Here is a 7,327-nt window from a genome sequence, read left to right as displayed (position 1 = left end):
AAAAAAAAAAACTGCTAATGTTTGGTGCTCTAAAGTGTAAAAAAAGTGCAAAAAGTTTAACAGCAGCTGTACTGACACACATGGTATTTGTGTCCCTTAAGCAAAACTCAAGTGTCTAGTTTTTACCCAATCTTCACTGCCTCAAGACACAAGTCAGGACCTAGAAAAACAATAGCCTTCTATTGTTCAAAGAAACAACTCTATTAAGTATAAAAGTCAGCCTATTATAGCACTACACTGAGGAAGATAGAAACCCCAACTACAAAGGCCCTCAAAACATTTTAGTAATTTACAATGCTTATTCTGGGCCAAACACTATCATAAACAGTTTGACATACACTACACATTGTATATGTTATTGGCTATAAGCATAAGAGACTAATATAACTGAACAAATCTGATTCCTACAAAATTACACTATTAACTACAAGTGTCAAAGGTTTTCAAAAGGAATGCTCTAGAAGAACACACCTCTAGACTACACCTCTAGTTAGATGAAACACCTGGAGGAAATATACAAGCAGTGCCACTCTGCAAAGCAGCAGCAGCAGATCAAACAAACAAACTAGATTAAGTCCAAATCATACAAAAAATGAAAGCTAGGCAATACAGAAAATGAAAGCTAGGCAGAAGACTTTTCTTTTAACCGGGGTGGGGTGTAGGAGGCTACCTTTTCTCTCTTGTGAACATCAGAACTTTTATTCACAACTTTGATTCAGAATCTTGGTAATTTTGTACCTGTATTCTAAGGCAGACTGTCAAAGGTAAAGTAAAGGCGCTCATTTAGTAAACTTTTAATAGGGCCCTAGTGGCAGGGCCCTATATAGCTATCTGCAATCACTGCAATACAAGTTCAAATTCCAGCCAGGGAGGTGACCCTCTCCTGATCCACCTCTCCTGATCCAGCCAGGGAGGTGAACTCTCCCGATCCACCTGCTGCTCCCCTCAGCAGTGCATTTCAGTCAATCTGCCTGTTCTGCTCCCCACTCTGTCTGTGGTGAATCCTCTCACCCTCCCCCCCACCTCTGGCCTATACCCCAGTTCTTGTATGCATAAATCAATAAATCTTTTATTAAAAAAAAAAAAAAAGAAACTTTTAATAATCTAAACCTTAAATGAAGTTTTTAAACTAGGGTAGTAGCAAGAAAACAGAAGAAATAATTGAACTGTTTACAGGTAGAGAATAGATATATTTAAGGAGGTAGCAAATTTGGACGAAAACTGTTGGCTTGGGAAGTCAGCAGACAGGTGTACCAGATACAGAGTTTGATGAAATCTGCTATATTCTTGTAAGAAAACATGCAAAAGAATAGCCTTTTCAGAATCAATACCAGTAATCTGGTCCTAAGTCTACCAAGGACAAAATCATGTGCCAGCCTATATCCAAAACCCCACATACAAGCATACATTTGCAGCAAAAACTTAAGTCACTATATTACACAGACAATTCTAAAATGAGTGACCAACTGAGAACCATTCCATGTAAGGTCACACCAGGTGAGGTGCCAACCCTTCTTAGTTGTATCAAATGAGGTGGATAGAGGTTACTATATTCACATCATTTCTTACAATGCATAAATCGTTTTCTGGTTTTTTCCCTAAAGCCTCCCAAGATTCTAAATCTAAGCATTCTACCAACTCCTGATGTAAAATCTACTGTTAACTTCTACAGAAGCAGTCATCTGTACACTTGATTAAGAGATGCTATACCATTTGCACCAAAGTGAATGTCCAGATATCTCAGCTTAGTTGTCTAGCAGTAACAATACAGATGTAGCCACTAAAAAATCAAGAAAAAAAAAAAAGTTGCAAAGACTGAAAATGAACAATATGTAATGAAAACCAATCTACCTTCTCAGGCACTTTCAAACCATGACCAACACTATCAAAGAACAAATTTCTGCCTATGAAAATTATGCACAATACATAGATTTTAAGAAGCTGCCAGTGAACAGGCGCCTCACCCATTTACTCCAATGTGGCATACAAATACTATTCTATGTTTGCCTTAATCTGAACAAGATTAGGAAACGTCACCCTTCATCAAGCTAGGAAAGAATGCTGGTGAGCGTTCCCTACACCAAACAGTTTAAGAAAAATTAGACATTCTTAGAGAAAAATTCAATCTAGGCCCTTGAAAACAGCAGTATTTTTTTTTTTCAGGATGAGTTAAGACTATATTTTAGATATTAACAATTTCCCTTGAGATTGGCAATAAGGTATATACTAGGGGGTGAGCAAATAGCTTTTTTAAAGATTTATTTATTGATTTATGAGGAGAACTGGGGTATAAGCCAGAGGTGTAGGAGGATGAGAGGATTCACCAGAGACAGAGTGAGGAGCAGAACAGACCTGTATACTGAAATACACCGCTGAGGGAAGCAGCAGGCAAGGCAGGAGAGGTCTGCAACGCCATGGGGGTCACCTCCCTGTAGGAGATGGAACTCAGGCCACAGTGGTGATAGTACTGAGACTTAAGCATTAGGCCACCAGGAAAGCCCCCAAAAAACATTTTTTACATTTGACTAGCTAAATGCCAACTTTATATTTCACTTGTTTTCACAGCCAACAATTACATGAATAATCCTGTTACATTTCTCAACAAAATGACACTCACTAAACTAGAAACTTAAGGTTATTTCATTAGAACTAATTGGGCAATGACACATAACTTTCAACAACAGATTAGTTCCCGATCATAAGCAAAGACAGGTGATTCTACAAAATAAGTAAATTTTAATTCCTTTAAAAGTCAAATACACTTCACATTCACTTTCAGATTATGAACCTTGCAATTAATTCTGGTACACTATCCACAAGAAACCAGCTTATACTTCAGTTGGGGGATAAATAAAAATAAAGCACTCAATGCTGTTAAAATACCAGTCATTCTAGCAATCCTAAAGAAGGTGCTTCAAATTTTAACGACGTGAGGAATCTTTTTAAAAGTTTCTTAATCAGTAGTACTTTGAGGAAGCCTGAAACTTCTCCAAGATAATGCATATATCACTGGTGTGCAGACCACAACAAAGCATACTTGAGACTTTACACCCTGTTTCTATGACACCCGTTAAGATAATGAATGAAAATTTAAAGCTGGTGGCAATAAGCACCTCATGTAATTATTTTTTTAAAATCTTATGTATTTAGCATTCAGAACTAGGGTACAGGCTAGAGGTGCAGATGCAGTGAAAGGAATCCCCAGAGACAGAGTGGGGAGCAGAACAGCAGTTCAACTGAAATACACTGCTGAGGGGAGCAGCAGGCAAGACAAGAGAGGGCTGCTGTGCCATGTGGGTCACCAACCTGGGCCAGCTAGTTTTGCATGGCTGCACTTTAACACATAGTGCCACCAGGGAGGACCCTTTATAATTTTTATGGTCATATGAGAATAATCAAGGAGGGGATAATTACAATACTGATGTCTGGGAAAAACAGGTAGCTTCTGAAAGATAGGAACCCAACAGGTTGTAATAACAAGAGCAAACAACTACAGATCACTTACTATGTCCCCATAAGTCTTCAAATAGTTCACAAAGATTAACAGTTTTGATTCTGTAACAGTGCCAAAAGGGACTATCGCTAGATATATTTACAGAAGCTAAACCTGAGTCACAAAGACATTACTCAGACTGCATAGGTAACAGGATTTGAATCCAGGCAGTTTGGTTCCAGAGTCCACACTTTTAACACTTATACTGAAGTGTCTCTCTCAAGAACACAGTGGAGGCAAAACTAAAATGGCAAACTGAAATGGTTTACTTTTGGAGAAAATGATGCAAGTGTTAAAAAGTGTGAGGTGTTAAAAGAACAGAGCAAAAAATGCCTAAGTCAGAGGTTCTCTTCAGGTAACATAATACAAGCAGGTGAATACCAAAACAATACTCAATTTTTTTGCTATATCAGAGATTGTCCTGGACTTCAGCATAGTAACTAAATATTTGAGGGGGAAAAAATCTCTCTTAAATAGTTTTTTAATGGGACACTATCTGGGTAGTAAAACACCTGGTTTTGTTTTTTGTAAGTAGTTTGAGAACAACATCCCAGGGGTGACTGGTGAGGAAGAGTTCTGACATCCAGAATTTATAACAGCTGCAGTGGCAGACACAGCTAAAATGAACAAGTAATGAAAGTCACTTTAGCAAAAATATTTTGAACTAAATGTGGAAACCAGTTAAGGAACAAAGCATAACATGACCAGGAATTTGACACTGCTAAGCACTGAGGAAGAGGAACAAAAATAAGTTGCCAATAGAACACAAACAAAAGTTCTGAATAACTTCAGGAGATTAAGAAATGGTCATGAGAAAAGGCTTTCTAAGGAATGGTAAACTGCCCAAATAAATAGTACAGCTACAGAAGACACTGGACTAAAGAGATGAGGAAGGTCAAGCAAGAGTAGATTAGTACTCATCACTTCTATGAACTCAAATAAGCATATGGTTGACCAAGCACAAAAGGAGTTTAGGCAACACAGCACACAGTCGGTCTAGGGAAAATGCAGAAAGCATTTAACTCACAGACACCATCAAATTCATTCATCTGACAAACACTGATACCCATTTTGTGTTCAGCACTATTCTAGGTGCCAGAGATGGGTGACCATGCCAAATTATAACGCTGCCTTCATGGAATGCACATTCTACTGAGGGAAATGAACAAGTATGAAAAGGTACACTAAATGAGTAACACAAACCCTAGAAAGGAGTCTTTTAATGTAGGATATACAAATCCATTTATAGAACATGAATTAAAATTATTAGCTCCACTCCTCACTAAATGTTTCTTATCCTTTCAGAAAAAGACAAAACCTAAAACAAAGAAATGCATTTAAAATGCATACTTATGGCCTCCCTGATGGCACAAGGAGTTAAGTCTCAGCATTATAAGGCTAGCCTTCCCTCAAGTTCCATCCCCTGCCAGGGAGGTGACCCACATAGCACAGCAGACCTTTCCTGTCTCGCCCACTGCTCCCCTCAGCAGTGTGTTTCAGTAGATCCGCCTGTTCACCCCACTTGGTCTCTCACCCCACCTCTGGCCTACACCTCAGCTCTTGTATGCATAAATAAATCTTTAAAAAAAAATTGTTTAGGCCCTCCCTGGTTGCGCAGCGGGTTAAAGCACAGCACTGAAAAGCTAAAGCCACTTCCACATGAGATCGATTCCCGCCTGCCCCGGAGGTGAACACATGGCGTGGCAGACCTATCCTGACCCGCCCGCTGCTCCCCTCAGCAGTGTACTTCGTCAATCTGCCTGTTCTGCTCCCCACTCTGTCTCTGGGAAGCCGCTCACCACCCCTGAGCCTCTGGCCTGTACCCCAGTTCTTTAAGAATAAATAAATCTTTAAAAAAAAAATTTTTTTAGAAAAGCACCTATAAATAAAGGCACAATTTGACATTTACTTCCAAAAATGCCTGTTACAATATTCCCAAAAGGCAATGTAAATTGTACTTCACCCAAATGTGACAAATCTTGGATCAAGGTATTTTATTGGTGTATCCATTTTTCAGAAATTTTTAATAGACTATAAATTACAAATAGAAAAAGAATCCTAATAAATGACAGTAAATTTTAAGTTACAAAATGTTTTATAGATTCTCATGTTTCCTTTATGCCCAAAAAAAGTAAGTTTAACTGAGCACAGATGTTGTAACCATACTATATGAAAACATTTTAAGAGGCTGATCTTTAAGAAATTACTGGAAAAGTGCTCGTTTTTAATACTGAGTTAACTGCCAGCATCTTATCGCTGTCTCAGTCTAAAGCTGGTAAATTCTAATTCTTCTGCTGTATTTTAAAAGTAAAAATTGGAGAGCCTTCCTTGGTGATGAAACGGGTTAAAAGCACAACACTATGAAGCTCTCCACAGCCACTGCAGCACCAGTTGGATTCCAGGCCAAGGAGGTGACCCACATGGTGCAGCAGACCTCTCCTATCACACCTGCTGCTCCCTTCAGCAGTGTATTTCAGTCAATCTGCCTCTTCTGCTCCCCACTGTGTCTCTGGTGAATCCTCTCATCCCCCACACCTCCCGCCTGTACCACCGTTTTTGTACTCATAAAGTTTTAAAATAAAGTAAAAATGCAAATGACATACAAACTTTTAAATATACAAGACTCAAGGAGTAAGGCAGCAGTTAAGTGTTACATTTTTATGTTCTTAAAACAAGATACCACATTATGGCAAACAAATGTTATTTCAGAAGAGCCAAATTCCACACCTGTCCAATTATCTACAGCACCTACAAACTACAAAAGGCTGATTTAAAACTACCACTGCTTTTAAAGTGTTTCTGAACAAGCAATCTGTTCTCTCTCTACAAATGAGAAACAATAGGAAAGTACCTGCTCCAACAAGAACTAGCCTTAAAACGATGCATTACACAATTGCATCTCATCTGGCTTAGAAGACTAACATTTTCCTGCACTACTGTACTCCACAGTCAACGAACACTATACAATTTAGGATGCACCTAACATTCTAGGGAACAAGTATTGTGACCCCCCCCAACCCCCCAGAGTCCAAAACAGTTTACAGTTTTTGTTGGTTAAAAATCCAAGACTTGATATTAACTACAAAAATAAAGTGTCTAGCAAGCAAAAACTAGGCAAAAAATGAACAAATACCACACCTTTGCCGCAAGAAAACACACGTGAGTCACCTTAGGCCGTACTCTGCCATCAGTCAGGGATATGGAAGAAGTTAAACAGTCTGGAGAAGACCTTCTGCACCAAAGAAACGCTGCTACCAATAAATCCACTTCGTGGGAGTAACAAAGGGAGCTTTAAAGTTATTGGGTACTCGGGTGGCTGTAAGAGGGGCTGTCTTTGCTTTATTCACCAGCACCAGCTAATCTTGAGATATTTAACATGCAGGGCTTCTGGATGCACTAGACACAGGCTGGGATTTCAAAATATCACCCCTGAATACCATTCCTTGGCAAGCAGGCCGGCTACCAGCAGCCGGTGCCCGACTAAGGCTGCAAAATGCGAACCTAATTTTGGCGAGTCTCTAACTTGTACGAGTTAAAACTCTCACCCCTTCTACTGCGATGACGTAATCTCCCACACTGCCATTTCTCGTGGACTTAGAGGGGAGGAAAAAACAAGCGAACAAAGAAAATTTCTCCCTAATAAGAGGAATTAAGCAAGTGAAGGGACGACAGTTCCGTGAGGTGGTTAGGTAACTCTCTGAAAAGGAAGCTTCGGCCGAACGGGCAGGGCGAGCTGGAGAAGCAAACGGAAAAGGTTGCTAGAACTCAACCCACGGCAGGAATAAAGGACACCGGAGAAACGGCGGTCAGACCCGCCCTGCCCGCCCCGACCCC

The 7,327-nt window shown here is 39.7% G+C and overlaps 1 protein-coding gene across 3 annotated transcripts in view; it reads right to left on the bottom strand.

Moving 5' to 3' along the window:
- Positions 1–7,327, bottom strand: part of CDC42 (cell division cycle 42) — a 40,152-nt gene that overhangs the window by 32,008 nt on the left and 817 nt on the right. The window lies entirely within an intron of this gene.

This window comes from Condylura cristata, unplaced genomic scaffold (assembly GCF_000260355.1).
Source record: "Condylura cristata isolate star-nosed mole 26May11 unplaced genomic scaffold, ConCri1.0 scaffold00008, whole genome shotgun sequence".
Classification (NCBI taxonomy): domain Eukaryota; kingdom Metazoa; phylum Chordata; class Mammalia; order Eulipotyphla; family Talpidae; genus Condylura; species Condylura cristata.
The sequence above is the reverse complement of the archived record's forward strand: the minus strand, read 5'-3'. Positions and strand labels throughout refer to the sequence as shown.